This window comes from Mus caroli, unplaced genomic scaffold (genome assembly GCF_978045245.1).
Source record: "Mus caroli unplaced genomic scaffold, Mus_caroli_1 scaffold_14, whole genome shotgun sequence".
NCBI lineage: Eukaryota > Metazoa > Chordata > Mammalia > Rodentia > Muridae > Mus > Mus caroli.
The window spans coordinates 12158531-12175718 of record NW_028227269.1 but is presented as its reverse complement, the minus strand read 5'-3'; the positions used below and the strand labels follow the sequence as shown (position 1 = coordinate 12175718).

The following is a 17188-nucleotide window of genomic DNA, read 5'->3' as shown; positions in this document are numbered from 1 at the left end:
TTGATGATTGTTTCTACCAACATGAGACTCAACTTAAGTTGTCAGTCTTTCTTATCAAATTTCCTCACAAGCACTTCTTTACCGCATTTGTGGTTCCATGTTTATCTTTTATGGTGGTATCACTGCATATCCCTGGCTGTACTGTGTGGCCCAAGCTTGTATTGATTATTGATTCTTTCTGCTTCCTGAGTGCTGGGACTTCCAGATTCTGACCATATACCCTGCTTCTAACACCTCTTATATCAAACCTTTCAGTAAAAAAAGAAAAAAAAATGGATCATGGAGTTAAGTGATAGATCAAAGGGTATTTTACAGGAGTAGATCTCAGAGGCCTGGATTATGTGAAACTCTATTAAAGTATGTAATGTATGTAGTGTTATAATTTTGCATAAAAAGGAGAAAGCATGTGGAATATTATTTAAGTTTTCTCTGTTTTTTTAATGAAAGAAACTCTTGTTGTTTTTGTTGTTTTAAGATTATATATTGAGATACATAATTAGTATCAGATGTACAGAATGCTGAATGTGAAACATGGCATTATTTTCTAGGGTAATTTTTTCTTTATGATAGATGATATAAAACATCATGTTAAAATATGTAAACCTAGAATATACATCATATATATATATATATATATATATATATTCATGTGTCCATACATGTATATTTTATTTAGTTAGTTAGTTTAGATAGGCAGATGTTAAAGTACATTTTCTGTTTCCATCCATCCAGTCTTCCCAAGGTCATGCTTGTCACAGCTCAGCTATTTTCAGAAAGTCTAAAGATAAGCTGATATTATTTTCTGCTGTCTATCATTCCAGATTAGTTTTGAAAAGTATCAAAATAATTCTTACTGGTTTAGACTAAATATGTGTTAGCATATCATACCTACAGGACAGTGTTGATGATTGTATAAATTTTTCAAAAGCAAAAGGTTTACCTTTTTTTTTAAAGCCTTTTAAAACAACTTTACTATTTCATTTTATTATATTAAGACAGGGAGTCGGTATAGCTTCGTGCACAGGCATAGCCCAGGCTGGCCTCTCATGCAGTATTCCATGAGGATTGGCAGCTCAATCAAACTGGGAGAAAGCACTCAGCGTTAAAGATGGAATTCTTTCAAAAAGCTTCACATTAACAGAACATTTAATCATCTCATTGTCCAGCCGTTATTAAGTTTTTGTATTTGGAGAGGTTGAAGAGATGGCTCTGTGGTTAAGAGCACCGACTGCTCTTCCAGAAGTGCTGCACACAGTGAATCACCCCATCTCTAACTTTCGTTCCAGAAGACTGCATGCCCTTCTTCTGACCTTCAGCGGCACTGCATGTATATGGTACGCTGACACATATGCAGGCAAAAATTACAGATTAATTTTCCTTCATAAGTCCTCACATAAGCCTGTCAGGCACAAATGAAATGTTCTTCCACCCACCCTTCTACTTCTGATAGCTGGTAGTATTAAATTTTATTCTTTAGAATTATTTTCAAGACTGGTTATAACAATTTCTGATTTTAGTACAGAGGGAGGGTCCCATAGTGAAATGCTCTGCACTACAGTAGCTCTGATTCTGGGAGAACTGCATATACATAGGGAGATATTTGGCTAAGAGCCAAGTGTAAACACATGATTCACTTATGTCTCATGTGCACTGCAATCTGAGAGCAGTTTTCTGTTGTATTTAACAATGTTGTGAGTGAAAGTTTCACAGTTCCATGTGAGACATCACGTTGGTGCTCAAAGACCACAACACTTTAGATCCTGGATTTTCAGGTTTAGGATTTCCACTGTGCTAAGGTGAGCTAGAAACATGGTACTTCAAAATTATTTAAAAAATATTTTAAACTACATTAGAGTAAATACCATTTGGCTTTAAGTGTCCTAGTCTCAAATACTAAAACCAGTCTCTATTCCACAACTGCATTTGGTACAGTAAGATTTTATTTGAATATTTACAAAATAAATATTTTAATCACTAAGTTCTTCTTCATCGCTGAAGAATGCGCCTTTCTTTACCCTTGGTCGTCTAGAATCATCTGAGGTCCAGGGTCCCCCTGGGTTGGGTCTCCATTTGCTTTGCTCTTCTTCAATCTTGGCCTGCTGGAATGCTATGGCCTGACTCAGACTGTCCAGAGCCAGGTCCTCCCCTTCCTCTTCACTCACTTCTACTTCCTCAATTTCTTCTTCCGGTTCAGGGGCTTTCCTTTTCTTCTTCTTCTCTTTCTTCTTTGGAGGCTCACGCTCTCCAAGCATGCTTTTAGGACGGGCATAACTCAAGTGTCCACTTTCCCCACATTCATAACACTTAGGTTTATCAAAGTAGTTTCGTCTTCGGATGAACTCAGCTGCTCTTCCATTGTCAATAGCGATGCTAGCCTTTATCACTCTACCAAATAGCTGTTTATTATTTATTGTTCTGGTGCAGTTTAAAGCAGAGTCTTTATCCAAAAACAAAATAAATGCAACCCTTTACTCTTCCTAGTATCTTTGCCTTTCATTATAGTAACCTTTACAACTTTGCCATACTTGGAAAATATCCGGTATAAACCATTGTCTGTTAGGGAGAAAGGATACATAAACTGTGCTTTTACTTGGCACTAAGCCACCGCTCATTTCTTTGGCGCATTGGCGAAGCAGGGAGGATGCGAGCCAGCGGAGGCTTCTCCTCCGGCTGCCTTCCGCAGAGCACAACAGCGCAGGCGTCTGCGATAGTAGCTTCTTTAACAGATAAAGATCATGGCAAATCCACTCAGCTTCAGTGTGTGTTCATGCATATGCTTGTGTGTGTGTGTGTGTGTGTGTGTGAATGTGTGTGTATGTTCTTACATGTTTGAATGCGTTGTTTGTGGTGCATGCATGTGTGTGCATGTGCAGACCAGACTTCAGCCTTGCTAGCTTTTTCACCACCTTACTCTCTGACACATGTTCCCCCAGTAATCCTGAAGCTCATCACTCAACTGCACTGGCTTGCCAGTGAGGACCTGGCATTCTCTTTGCCCCTTCTTTAGTGATAAAATTACAGATGTGTACTTCTGTGTCCAGATTTTTATGTGAATTCTTGGAACCCATGCTCAGATCCTCATCTGCATGGCAAGCCATTTTGGTGCCCACAATCAACCGTTTAAAAAAAATTATTTAACTTTTAGTAAACTCAGCAATGGACTCATAATGAATTAGTTTGATAGAATCCAACATCTGAGAGTCAACAGTCTTAATTAGTCAGAGAATAGCAAGGTCGATATGATGAGATTCTTATCATCTCAGAGAGTATGCTACCATCTATAGAACTGACATAATAATTGCTTCAAAACTACTGTTAGAATGCAGTGAAAAGCCTAGAGCTATTATTTTCACATTCCACATGCTTAAAATCTTCAGGCATTATTATTCTTTAGTGCCTCCTGGGAACTGCATTGTATATAATGAAATTCATGAAAATGAATATACCTTATGTAAAATACAATTGAATTTTTTTTCTAATGACTTGTTTAGTACAATGTATGTTCACATTGAAAGGGTTAACTATATACTTGCTCTTCCTTCATTTTTTTAATTCCTTGTCTGTTGTCAGAGAGAAGATTCCTACACCAGGAACATTTTTTTTTCCTCAGAGACATAAAAAGGTACAAATTGTAATATTTTTTAAAAGTTAAATATGAATGTTCTGGATCCTAAAATCAAGTTAATTTTCTTTTAATGTGTCTGGAAGTTTTCCAAGATTTAAATTGGAATTTTGAATCTGATTTTCTGTAAAGGAATGATATTTTACATTATGCCTTTTTTTAACTTTAAGACTTAAGTCATCAAAATAGTACTTCTGGCAGGGTTTATGCTTACAGTATTGGGAAACAATTTGTTAGAAGTAGTTTGGTTTTCAGAATCTCCATAGCATGAATATTTTGGAGACATGTTCATTGGCCATCTTCTAGAGAGGATAAATCCAGTTAAAATACCCACTTATAACCCCTTGACTTCTTCAATCTAAGACATAGCCTAAGCTAGGAAGAGGATTATCCCAGAGCCAAAAAGGCTCATGATGAAGGATCCAGTTGGGTGAAACTCCTACTCCCATAAGGTAAATTGTCTATGAAATATGTAAAAAGGATCTGCTCTTCCCAAGGAAGTGAGACACTGTTAAACAACAAAATGAATTGCAAAATGCAATAAAGTGAAAGCTGCCTGGTACCTAAATGTTGTTGACTATCTACAATAGGAAGATCCCGGGTAGATGCACTGCTCAGATACAGCTTATGGCTTCATCGAGTTTTCAGTGTAGTATAGCAAGGAGCACTCAATGAAACCTCAGACATCACATAAAAAGAAGGAAGAGGTGGAGAAAATATTAATGAAAGCTCTTTGTGACTTGACAAATAACGATATTGTTGTCTCATATTTGACAAGTAAAATGCAAGAATTTTTCTTAATTGATTTTATGTTTTCACAGGTTAAAACATAAGAAAAATGTATGCTAAGTAAAGATTGAGAAATAGTACACAGAATAAAACAAATACGAATAGCTATTTTCTTTGGGTGACAATATACATCTTTTCCATTTTTTTCTTCTCTGCACTTTTCCAGTGTGGTAATAACTGTCCTTGCCAAGTTTCTGTAGGCACGTGTTCATCAGAGACACAAATACAGAGAACTCACTGAGGTCAGAGACATGCTATAAAAATTTTAGCTTGAAAGAACCAGACAGGGCTTAAACAGCTTTTATTCTGTAGTTCTAAGAGAGGAATTTGCATATGAATAAAAGCAGAGAGTTTGAACACATTTCCAAAGGACTGACAAGGCAACTCTATGCAAAACACTAACTAAATCAGTGTTCTAAAGAAATCCACCAAGGAAAACCATCAAAAGATTCAAAGTCCCCATTTGACAAGTAATGTCCTTTGTCGCACTGTACATGCTGCTTTTTCTAATATTTTAATTAATATGAGATTTCCACTCTGGTCCCTTTCCTCATTTCTCTTCCTTCCTTCTCAGCAGTTTAGGAAGATGTGGGAAAGTAACATACAAATTTAGAGAGAGGAAGTAGAAACCCTTCAGTAGAGTAGATATTGTCTACAGTTTTCCAAAACCCAAGTAGAAAATAGTGATCTCTAGAAGAAGTTTTGCTTAACAATAATTATCATGTACTTATGACAAATATTAGGAAGCTATAAAAACTTGAAAAATTATAAGTGAATCTTACTGTTATAATTTTAAATACACTTTCAACTTTGTTCATAATATAGTGCACTTCTCTCTGTCTCTGTTTCTCAGTCTTGCTCTTTGTCTGTCTCTGTCTCTGTTTCTCAGTCTTGCTCTTTGTCTGCCTCCGTCTCCGTCTTTGTCTCCCTCTCTGTCTCCCTTTCCCTTTCTGTCTCCCTCTCCCTCTCTCTGTCTCTGTCTCTGTCTCTGACTCTCTCTGTGTATGTATGTTCGAGTGTCTGTGGTACAGTCATGAGTATGGATGAATGTGGACATGGAAAAATGAACATGTGACCATGTGTGTGCCCTAGCAAATGGAGGCCAAAGGTTAATCATTTTTCAGGTATTATCTACTTTGCTTCTGAGGTACAAATATATTGGCCAAAATATTGCCAGGTAGGCTAGACTGGCTGGCCAGAGAGTACCAGGGAAAGGATTACTAACATGTGTCTGCCACCATTACAGACAGTTTTTTGTGCCTTGCATAAAGCAAACTCAGGTCCTCCAGTTTGCATGGCAAATATTTTACCAAGTCAGCTGCCTTCCTCTTAACCCTCACTTTGTTTTGTAAGTGAGAAAGATGACACACAGAAAAACTCACTAAGCTCTGTTTTATCTATGTGACACTATAGCTGAGACTGCCTTGGAATCAGCATAAGTATGTATCATACACATCTGCTAACCTCTACAGAGGATTAGAAGGCATAGAAGATGCACAGCAGCAGTTTTCTTGATGAGTTGGTGCCATATATTTTCAGAGGGTGACAGATGTGACTCCAGAAGTGTAGACAGCAAGACCATTCTGTTACCAGAAGTGAGTTTCCTCACACTGTCTTTGCTTTATGAGGCTCTGCATAGTTTAAGTGTAAGGCTCCATTTGTTTCAGCTAACAATATGATGATGGTAGCCTAAAACTAGAGACATTGGGAGGATATCTGAAATCTTATCAATGTGCGCTCACTTACAGGGTTCAGAAAGTGGTAGATTTATTTCCCATGCCTAACATGTAAGAACCTTTTCATTTATCTTCTCTTGGGAATCTCCAGGGTCAGATCCCGCTGTATTTGTCCAATGGTGTATGCCTTACTTGGCAATGCAGCATTGCATCGTGATATAAATGAGCACGTCTAAGATTCTATTACAGGCATACTCACGAGACTGATTTAATAATGTTTTACTGTTTGTGAAGAACATGAAGTAGTAGAAATTGTGGAAAGTTGAGTCAGGATTATGGTAGGCACACTCTCTGAGGAGCCCTTGTACTGTGATAACATTATCTTTCTCCTCCAAACACCTCTTAGAAGACTCTTAAGAGCCGTGGGAGTGCCAGGCAGTGGTGGCCCATGCTTTTCATTCCAGCACTTAGTAGGCAGAGGCAGGTAGACTTCTAAGTTTGAGGCCAGCCGGGTCTATGGAATGAGTTCCAGGACAGCCAGGGCCACACAGAGAAACTCTATTTCGAACCATCCCAGTCCCCCACCCCCACCCCTACCCCCCAAAAAAAAACAAGCCATAGGAGAACATAAACAGAGAGTCAAGCAAGACTTGAACCTAAATATTGTGCTCTGAGAATATTCTCTAACTTCCTATGTGCTCCCATCCGAACCATGACTCTATCTCCATGATATAAGCCTGCACGGGAGGTTTTGCTATATGTGATTAAATAGCACAATATATTAAAGAAATTTTGACTGAATATCAGTTTTTTAAAAAAAAAACATTATTTATTTATTTTGTATATGTGAGTACACTGTAGCTGTCTTCAAACATATCAAAAGAAGGCATCAGATTCCATTACAGATGGTTGTGAGCCACCATCTGGTTGCTGGGAATTGAACTCAAGATGTCTGGAAGAATAGTCACTGCTCATAACCACTAAATTATCTCTCTAGCACCTGAATGTCAGTTTTCTCCTAAGACAACATCATTGTAAAAATTCTACTAATCTCTGAATACAATGAAGTGTTCAGTAGCACAAAACTTACTCGATGCTGTGTTCCCTTCTTACTAATTTAAAGAGTCATATCTTTGCAGTTGTTAACTCCCTGCTGTATGACCATGGCCATGATGTATTGCCAAGTAAGACATATGCCATTGGGTAAAGGTAGTGGAATCCTCCTCTGGAGATTCCAGGTAGAAGATGTTCATCCTTTCAGAGATGAAGGGGGAAGGGAAGGAGGCATGGGGGAGGGACTATGGAAGGGAGGGGGCAGCGAACAGGATGTAAAGTGAATAAAAAGCAAAAAAAAAAATTAGAAAAGCTTTATGTTACAAATGCAGAAAACAAAGAATAGATAAGTTAATAGTTTTTTTTTGTTGTTGTTTGTTTGTTTGTTTGTTTGTTTTCTGGAAAAAGCTGGGGAATCTAGAAATTCAGCATGCTAAATGCTTCCTCCCTTGCGCTCCTCCTGGATCTCTCTAATGTGCAGCTATTCTTTGTAAACACCCTGTATTTCATCAAATATGTTGAGCTTGTGAGTTGGTAAAACCTGATAAAGCTCCCCAACGGCTCTTGACTTTACCTGGCTCTCTTTAATTAGATTGTACAGAACAATATTGGCTAACGTCATTCCTCCTGGGTTGCAATTAACTTAATCCAAAGTATCCTTCAGCCTTTAGTGGGCTTTTGATCTGGGAGTGTTGTTTTGTTCAGGCTATCTCAAGCTCATTGATCTGATGGGTCCTGGGTAACACTGATAATGGAGGTCATTCGCTCCAATTAATTTTAACTACCTTTTGGCTTTTGATGAAGTAGATAAAATGGGTACTCATCTGTATTGTACCTTTCTTTAATAAATGCCTTTATGAAAGTGGTTTTTTTAGATAAACTAATTTTCAAATAAATATATTATGTGTAAATGATCTTGAGAAAATAATAACTTTCAAAATTCTCTCTTGTGTCCTTTTACTATTAAGATATGGATATTGAAAATATGAATGCTAAGATCATCATTTAGGACAGGATTATTCGAACTCAGCCTTCGGTGAACAATGAGCTGAGACAATTCTCTGTTGCAGGAGAATGTAGAATATGTGGCACTGTGCATACCCTTCCTACACTTTTCATAACTTCTGTCCTGTTGTGTAACAACCAAATCTCTCTGCACATGCCTGTTACTTGTCATGTAATGTACACAGTTGTCCTAAGTTTAGAATTACTAACATATACCGCAATTATTCGGACAACTGTTATTCCAAGTTTAAATGAATGTAATTAGGAAAAGTCTTTATAAATTTTTCTATAGCACGTGTGTAAGAATGAATAAGATGACACCTTGTGCTGAAAACATTGATTTCCTTACACTTATGACTGAAAGAAATAAATATCAAATCTCTTAAAAAAGTTTAGAAGGACCCACTTTGCATGTCAAGTGTTCAGAATGTGTTAGGAGACATGCTAGACTGTCACATATGTTACCCAATTAGTTTTCATAAACACTGTAAGATTTATGAATTTTTTGCTTCACATTGTGTCTGAGAAAACCAGCACACCAGTGTTACAACTTGAATTTTAATGCACATCTGGGTCATGCCAAAACTCTGCTTTTTACCTTCCAACACAAAGGAGGTATGTGAGAAAACATGTTAATGCAATTGGTTAAAATATAAATGGCTTGGAGAAATTATGAATAATAAATCTTGTCACAATTACCACAATTCAACAAACTTGTGTGTATGTGTGTCTGTGTGTGTGTGTGTCTGAGAGAGAGAGACAGAGAAATATATACTAAGTATTCTTAAAATACACAAGATTTGAATGGCTCCTGAAAACAAAATTAGTCATTTTTGGTTGCTGAGGATATAAAATAAAACTGTCACGAACAACACTTACTATGTCTTCATGAATGAAAGGTATAAAATATATATGCAAAGCATTCATTTGTGGTCTTACATGCATGAATCCCTATATATAAAGAACCTTTTAAAATCTATGATTTATTCTAGTTTAAAAGAATAGAGCATGCTGCATTTTAATAACTTTTTAATGTGAGAATGTAGGGTGCTTTGTTGACCTCAAAGAATACAAAGTGTTTATCTGAACAGGAGAGAGTTGTAGAGAAAATCTTCTGAACTGCTGCTTCCTGAAAAGACCAGATCAACGGAACATGAGTATTGACTCAAACAGGGACACTTGAGAGCAAGACAATAGGCTTCCTACTCTGAAAGGAGATATGCTATGTAAAACTATCTTGTGTATCTGCAGTCCAGACAGTACCTGGAATAATGCACATTATTCTCTGGCTATATTAAAATATATTTATTTTAATTTCTGTTTCTGTTTCTACTGGATTATTTCAAAGACACAGATTCAGACGTTCAAGACACAGCAAGCAGGAATGTCAATCTTTTGTTACAAACAAGTAAATGAGGTCTACGAAGGAGAAATATCCTCATATTCACTGAAGAAAAAAACAAAAGAAAAAGAATAAAAGAAAAGGAAAATGCTCATAGAACTTAGTGTGAGCCCATATCTGTCTAGCCAACATTTGGAGAATTTTAAGAGTAGAATTTGGGAAGCCAAATACCATGTGAGTTTGCTGTGGCTTCTCAGAGGAAGGGGTAGTTTCTCCTATCTTCAGGGCCTGAGTTGTCTTTGCAACTTTGAACAATTCAACACCTGCTTCCATAGCCTGAGAGATTCTTGATTGAATTTCAGAGGCCTGCCTGCTTGGTCCCCAGAAAAGTCAGTCCTTTTTTATAATACTGACAAGAGCTTTTTGAAAAGATTTACATGTCAAAGAGCTCCAGAGAAGCCTGGATCACCTTTAGGAATGCAGGTGATCTAAAACCAGAGAAAGTGGAGGCTGAGGGTACTGCCTGAAGGTTGATCAAGCTGAGAGCAAGGCTAATATCATCCTGTCAATGGAGAGCATCAAAATATTATGGTTTGTAAATCAATACAGTTGTTAACATTTGAGCTTCAACTTTTGGAATTTATCTTTGTACATATACCCAAAGAAAATTATTTAGCATTTAAACATATGTATTTTTCTTCTGCTTTTAAAACAGCCATTCTCCTGTCATAATATCCATGATTCATTACTGTCAGCTTCCTTTGCACTCAACAAAATAACTTTTACTGCATGTTACACTTGAAAAGAATGTAACATTGGACTTTGAAACTTTCTTCATCAGTTTTATTTGCTCTAATTAAAACAGGATTAGTTGATATTCACAAGTCATTTACAAAAACGCATTACTGCATTCAGAGAAAACATCTAATTATAGAAGCGAGTGGGGAATTGCAAGGCATTGAATTTACTCTAATATTTTCTTTACACTGTCATTTTCAAAGCTTCATTAATAAATGGTTATTAACACCCTCTGTGGATGAGAATCTGGGTATCACACTTAACTCTGTCTTTTAAATATACCCACAGAATTTCCTAGAAAGAATGTGAGACTGGAAATAGAAGGAGAAAGAGAGCGACAATCAGGGGGCTTATGAGTGTGCAACTCCTATCTTAGTTTCTTAAGACTATGAAAGTCTGTTGATCTGACTTTCTACTTTCGGTGTATGTAGCAATGGCCTTAACTGTGAATACTACTCCAGATGAAGACTTAGTGATAGGATGAACAACAATGATTAGGCCACTTAATATGTGAAGCTCTCCATGACTCTGCTATGTAAATTGCATGCCCTCAATGTACATTACACATTCCTGTCCCCAATTCCTACATACAGGACATGCCCTCATCCCCTCTGTGCTTGACAAGTCCCCAGTCCCTAGCCCCTCAAAGCAAGTGCAGCCTCACTGGGTATATAGTCTTTATTTGTTATTTTTATTTTATTTTTGTTCTTGTTTTAAATCAGTAATGTTAATAATTCCTTACACCATCCAGCTCCATGTTTCTTAAACACATGATTGGCTAGGTTGTCATGAACTCCCTCTGCTTTTGTTTTTTGACACTGACATCACTTCCTACATAATTGAAATGCAATTCTTCACTGAATTGTCCATCATTATGTTTGCTATCATCTCTAAACCAAACACAAAATAAATAAAGCTGGATTCTGAGAAAGGGTAATGATAAGCTGTCACTGACTTGGGTTTTAGGTGATGGATTTTGCTATGGATTCCAGGAACTACACCAGTCTCCTTGTGTATTTTTTTTCATTGTGTCAATATCAATAGAAGGCAACCAATAGAAAGGCATCCCCCTAAATAAAAAGGATGTAAAACAATAATGAAAATAATATTTAAAATTAACCCGGATTAAAAATACATCAAAACGTAGAGCCAAAGTAGAACTTAGGGGCGATGCTCTGTACTTTCTGTGCACATGGAAATATGTTTAGTACTAGGTCTCCAATTTAAAATAACAACATATTAAAATCTCAGAATTGAACAAAATTAGGAAAGAAAATTCCTTTTCCCCCAATGTTTTATGGGAAAAGATATCAGAAATAGCATCTATCTTATGTTTTCTGATCATACTCAGAGGAGACACACAGCCTTGATCAGACTTGGAGAAACAACTGAGTGCATGTGTAAGAGCAAGCTACATTGAACAATGTAACTAAAGTATAAAAGTGTAAATGTAGATAACTTTCTGTACTACTACATCTACCTCTGATAATTTCCAGATTTTGATAGTCTCAGAAAATATATTTAATGTGGTCAACTTTACTGACTTCTCCTCCTAAGCAGGCTGGTTCCACTGAATAATGTCTGCTTCATTTTGCATTTGTGTTTTTGCTCTCAACATTTTATTATCTTGATTACATTTTAAGCCTATAGTTAATGTTGGAAATTAATACTGCAATTGTAGAAATTGCTGCTGTTGTAGAAATTACAGCATGCACATCTATATGCATGTTAGTTAAATGGATATAAGTAAGGGCTAAATTAGGAACTATGAGCCCTAGAAGTTCACTCCTAAAATATACTGACGTTAAATACCTTCCACTATAAATTTTAATTACTTTATTTATTTATTTATTTATTTATTTATTTATTTATTTTTACATGGTGGGGCATGCCATATGTGTCAGTTCAAAGGATAATTTGCAAGAACTGAATCTGTTTATTTCACTATATGGGGCCTAGCAATGGAAATCAAATTGTCTTGCTTGAGCCTTTATCAACCAAGTTTTCTTTTCAGCCTTTGGTCACTCTTTTTTTTTTTCTATATGGATCTACCCTTCTGTATTCCCTACAAGTTAAAGTATAATTTATATTATTTGTCAGTTGAATATTATTTTTGTGATTGTATCCATTAGTATTGCTTTAATAAATATGTGTGGCCATTAATATCTAATACGATTTATTTTGTAAATTCTATGAGGATTTTGTGCATTTTTATCACATTCACCCTCTCTCCATCAACTCTTCCCAGATCCGTCCCCTTCCCCTTCCACCAACTTTGTGCCCTTTACTATCATATTTGCTTGCATGAGGGACAATTTGAGCTGTCCAAGTATTCCTGGGTCTGGGGCCTTCCAACTGAGCTGAGTCAGTTTATCTGAAGCTAACAGTTATAGAGAAAAATGACCATTTCTTTTCCAGGTGATACATTGTTAACCCCTTCTTGAATAAGGGTGGAATTCTTTTTATCTCCTTTATCTATATGGTATTTAGACTGGCTTGGACTTGCATAACAGTACTTGGGAGGGATTAGGAAGCATTGTCTTGTTGGAGGAAGTGTGTCACTAAGGTAGTATTTGAGGTTTCGAAATCCCATAGGACCCAGTGAATCTCTTTTTCTGCTGCATGCAGATCTGATTGTAGAACACGACTCCAGTACCATGCCTTCCTGCCATGATGATATAAGATTAATCCTCAAAAACTGTAACCAAGCCCCAATTAAATGCTTTCTTTTATAAGAGCTGTCTTGGTCACAGTATTTCTTCACAGCAATAAAATACTGATTAAGACAATGGGTTTTGTTTATCCTGTTACAACTGCTGTGCATTAACATGTGCAACTGCCTTAATCTGACCAGAAGATACTGTTTTCCTGTAGTCAACCATCACCTCTGGATCTTATACTCTTTCCAGTGATGAGCCCCGAACACTTTAGGGCTGAGCTACAGTTTCTTACTCTTTACATGTTGGCCAGTGTGGGTCTCTGTTGTTCATCATCTACTGTAAATGGAAGCTTCTCTGATGATGGCTGAGAGTTGCCTTAATGTATGATTATAGTGATAAGTTCTTAGGACTTTGTTTTGTTTCATGACCATTTAGCATCATGATAGTGGGTTCTCTCATAGGACTATGGTTCTATTTAGACTTATGTTCTTGGTCAGTAAATGAGGCCAGCAATAGGTTTCATCTTGTGCATTGTTCCTTAAATCTCATCAACAAGTGCTTACTTTTTAGATTAATTCATGCCACCATTGCACCAGTGGACATGTCTTGTCCGGCCACCATCATTGTAGCACACAGAGAAGGTTACTTTTCATTTCACCAGTATGAAAGCAGTCGGTAGGTATCAAGTTTCCTAGTGAGTACAGTTATGAAATATAATGGGGCAGCAGGTAGGCAAGGGGTACCTGGTGGGCCCATGTGACGGTGTCTCCCTGAGAAATCACATCATGTGATAGACATGGTATAAGGGAGGTTTATTATAGGGAGGGAAGGGAAATGAGAATCTGGAGGAGAAGAGGCAGACAAAGCAACAAGGGCAGAGAAAGCAGGGATAGAGAAGGACAGAAAGAACAGAAAGAAGGAGAGAGGCCACCTGGGAACATATGCAAACAGAGAAAGAGAAAGTAAGTGAGAGTGAGGAGACAGGGGAGAGAGAGAGAGAGAGAGAGAGAGAGAGAGAGAGAGAGAGAGAGAGAGAGAGAGAGAGAGAGAGAGAGAGAGAGAGAGAGAGAGAGAGAGGCTGGGTTAGCAAGAAGTCCTCTTTATACTGCCTCCTTGGGTGGCACCTAGCAGGCAAAGGTGACTGGTAATGACGCAGGAAGTTGCTAGGTCCCTGTTGCTGGGTCTCTGGGAGGAGCCTAGTGGAATTGTCTGTACCACTAGGTACCAACTTGATTTCTCCATGCTCCATGTGGTATGGTGTCTTTAGCAGCAGAATTGCAGTGTCTTTAGCTATTAAGTCTTATCCTCATGTGCTGGAAAATAACCAAGGGCATTTGCAGTAGCCAGCAATGTTTAGGTTACTTTGTGACCCCACTGGCCAACAATTCCTGGCTCACAATCAAAACTATTTTTTAAAGGTTTAGTTGCTTTTATTCTCTTGGGGAAGTCAGTTTAAGGTAATACATATTTTATTTTTTCTTTAAATGTATTAAATATTTGAAATCTGGGCTTGCAATTTTGCTTAAGAGACCTATGCTGATTTTTATGACCAAGCTCATTTTATCTCTTCTCTCTTTTTAATCTCTTTGCTTCTGGTATTTGGCATCACTTCTCATTCTGCATTGAGGAGTGCTTGCATTCTTACTAATCAGGAAGCCTATCACTTCTTGAGATTTAAAAATCTGAAGATTTATGTTGCTTTTTAATTCTATAAAGTGCTGTGTGCTGGGCTCTGGGAATATTTGTTTCCTAGAGGAACCACTTCCTAACAGAAGTACAGTTCCCAGTTTGGTCATGTTGAGACATTGTGCCTCTGAGGAACTGTTGATCTTTAAAAGAAATTAATACCCTTTTAGAGTGTATATTCTCATTCTATGGGACTAGATTCATTACAGTGAAACTGGTTTATTAACTTAGCCTCAGGCTTTCCTTCAGTATCTGTCCATTGAATACACTGAGCCTGTGGCCATCCTTTAGTATCTGTCCATTGAATACACTAACCCTGGGGCCTTCCTTCAGTATCTGTCCTGTAACATGTGTTTCCATGAGCATCCACTTTAATGCTCACACATATCTTGCAACCCCATCCCCCAACTGAGATGCTGAATAACACTCTCCAAAGGTCCATTTATCTGATCTCACATGTTTTTCCCCCCTAAGGCCAAGACTGAAATAAACAGATTTCCATATAAATTACATGACTTCAATTATTTTGTTATAGCTATTTAAAATGTGTTAAGACACAAGACCAAGATATTTTAAAATATTTTCTGCCTTAATCTTTCTTTACTATGTTGACCTTGTCATCTAAATAAAATGTGTAAACCTACCTCATTCTATTTATTATTTTGCTTATTTTTATTTCCTTGCTGTCTATTTTCTGACTAAGTTCATTACACTCATATTTGTAACTATATATGTCTGTACATATATAAATATAACCTTGTATTTTATTTCTTACAGTATAATCTATTAGAAAATTTACATTTGTTCTGTATTTTAGTGTGTGTGTGTGTGTGTGTGTGTGTGTGTGTGTTTGCACCAATACTTGAGTATAAGTCAAAGCACAACTTGCAAATACTCTCTACACTCACCATGAAGTTCCAATGGACAAACTAAAGTCAGCACTTTTTTAGTGACAGTTGCCTTTACGTGCTAAACCATCTGGGCATGCCAATATTTATACATTTTAACATCCTTGTCTGTCTGTGTTATTTCTCCATGCTTTTCATCATATCTGAAAACAGTAACTGTACACACAATAAACTTGCTTTATGAACTGAAGTGTCTAAAACCTATGTGGACTTGATTCTCCCTTACATGGCCTTGCATGAGTTATTCACTATTTCACACTTCTGAGCCTTTGGAAATGCCCTTGCTAGGATTCTGTAAGAAAAATCACTTGAGGCTGATTCTGCCATGAGATTATCCCTCATGTTGTTCAAGGGGAAGGTCATAAAGATTTTGTTTTCAATAACAGGTTAGAGTCAGCGGTTGATTTAAGAATGGCACAAGGTGATTGTTTTCGATGTTAAATTTAATTGGCAAGAAATTGAGAGGTTTTATTTAATATTTCCAGAGGACTAGTTCTAATATTTTTAATATAAGCATTCACTCTGAATACAAACTCATAGAAACTTCCACGAGTTCCCTATCATTTTTGGATTTAAGATCAGTTTGGAATACACATATAAATAAATACTATATCTAATATAACAACAATAATATTACTAAATGTTAATTATTAATAGTATACTTAATAATCATAAATATAAATTGATGGTATTATTATACTAAAATAATGTATAATATATAATATTTAATATATTTTTGGTTTTATCTTTTATTAGATATTTTCTTTATTTACATTTCAAATACTATCCCGAAAGTTCCCTATACTCTCCCCGCAGCCTGCTCCCCTACCCACCCACTTCCACTTCTTAGCCCTGGCATTCCCCTGTACTGGGGCATATAAAGTTTGCAAGACCAAGGGGCCTCCCTACCCAGTGATGGCTGACTAGGCCATCTTCTGCTACATATGCAGCTATGAGCTCTGGGGGTACTGGTTAGTTCATATTATTGTTCCACCTATAGGGTTGCAGACCCTTTCAGCTCCTTGGGTACTTTCTCTAGCTCCTCCATTGGTGGCCCTGTGTTCCATGCAGTAGATGACTGTGAGCATCCACTTCTGTATTTGCCAGGCACTGGCATAGCCTCACACGAGACAGCTATATCAGGGTCCTTTCAACAAAATCTTGTTGGCATATGCAATTTAATATAAATAAGTATATGATATATATATATATATATATATATATATATATATATATATATAAAACAAAGTACATGATTTTCAAGGAACTAATTAAAAATGAAAAAAATGTAAGTGGGTTTGAATTCTGTTTTATACATACATGAGCACACATAAGCGCATGCATGTGCAAACACCCTCCCAACCCCCACCCTCGATAACCACCCACCATGGCTCCTGTAACTGTGTTCTACTTTCAGTGCTAAAGCTTATTTCTAATTTTACTCAGGAATATGATTTACATAGACATAGCATAAAAGGAACCTTGGGGATGTAGTTCACTTGTGAAGTGAATTGTGCATCATTTCTTAACAGAGATATTTCCAGAAGATTGTATTTGAGTCATGCTGTCTATCAGACTCCACGCTCAGTCATGCATGTCCTACCTTCTGCTCTGATCTAAGACCTGCTCTCTCATACGTTCCAGATCTG

The 17188-nt window shown here is 37.0% G+C and overlaps 1 pseudogene; it reads right to left on the bottom strand.

Moving 5' to 3' along the window:
* Positions 1-1967: 1967 nt before the first annotated feature.
* LOC110307469 (zinc finger CCHC-type and RNA-binding motif-containing protein 1 pseudogene) lies at positions 1968-2612 on the bottom strand (annotated as a pseudogene).
* Between the last annotated feature and the right edge of the window lie 14576 nt (positions 2613-17188).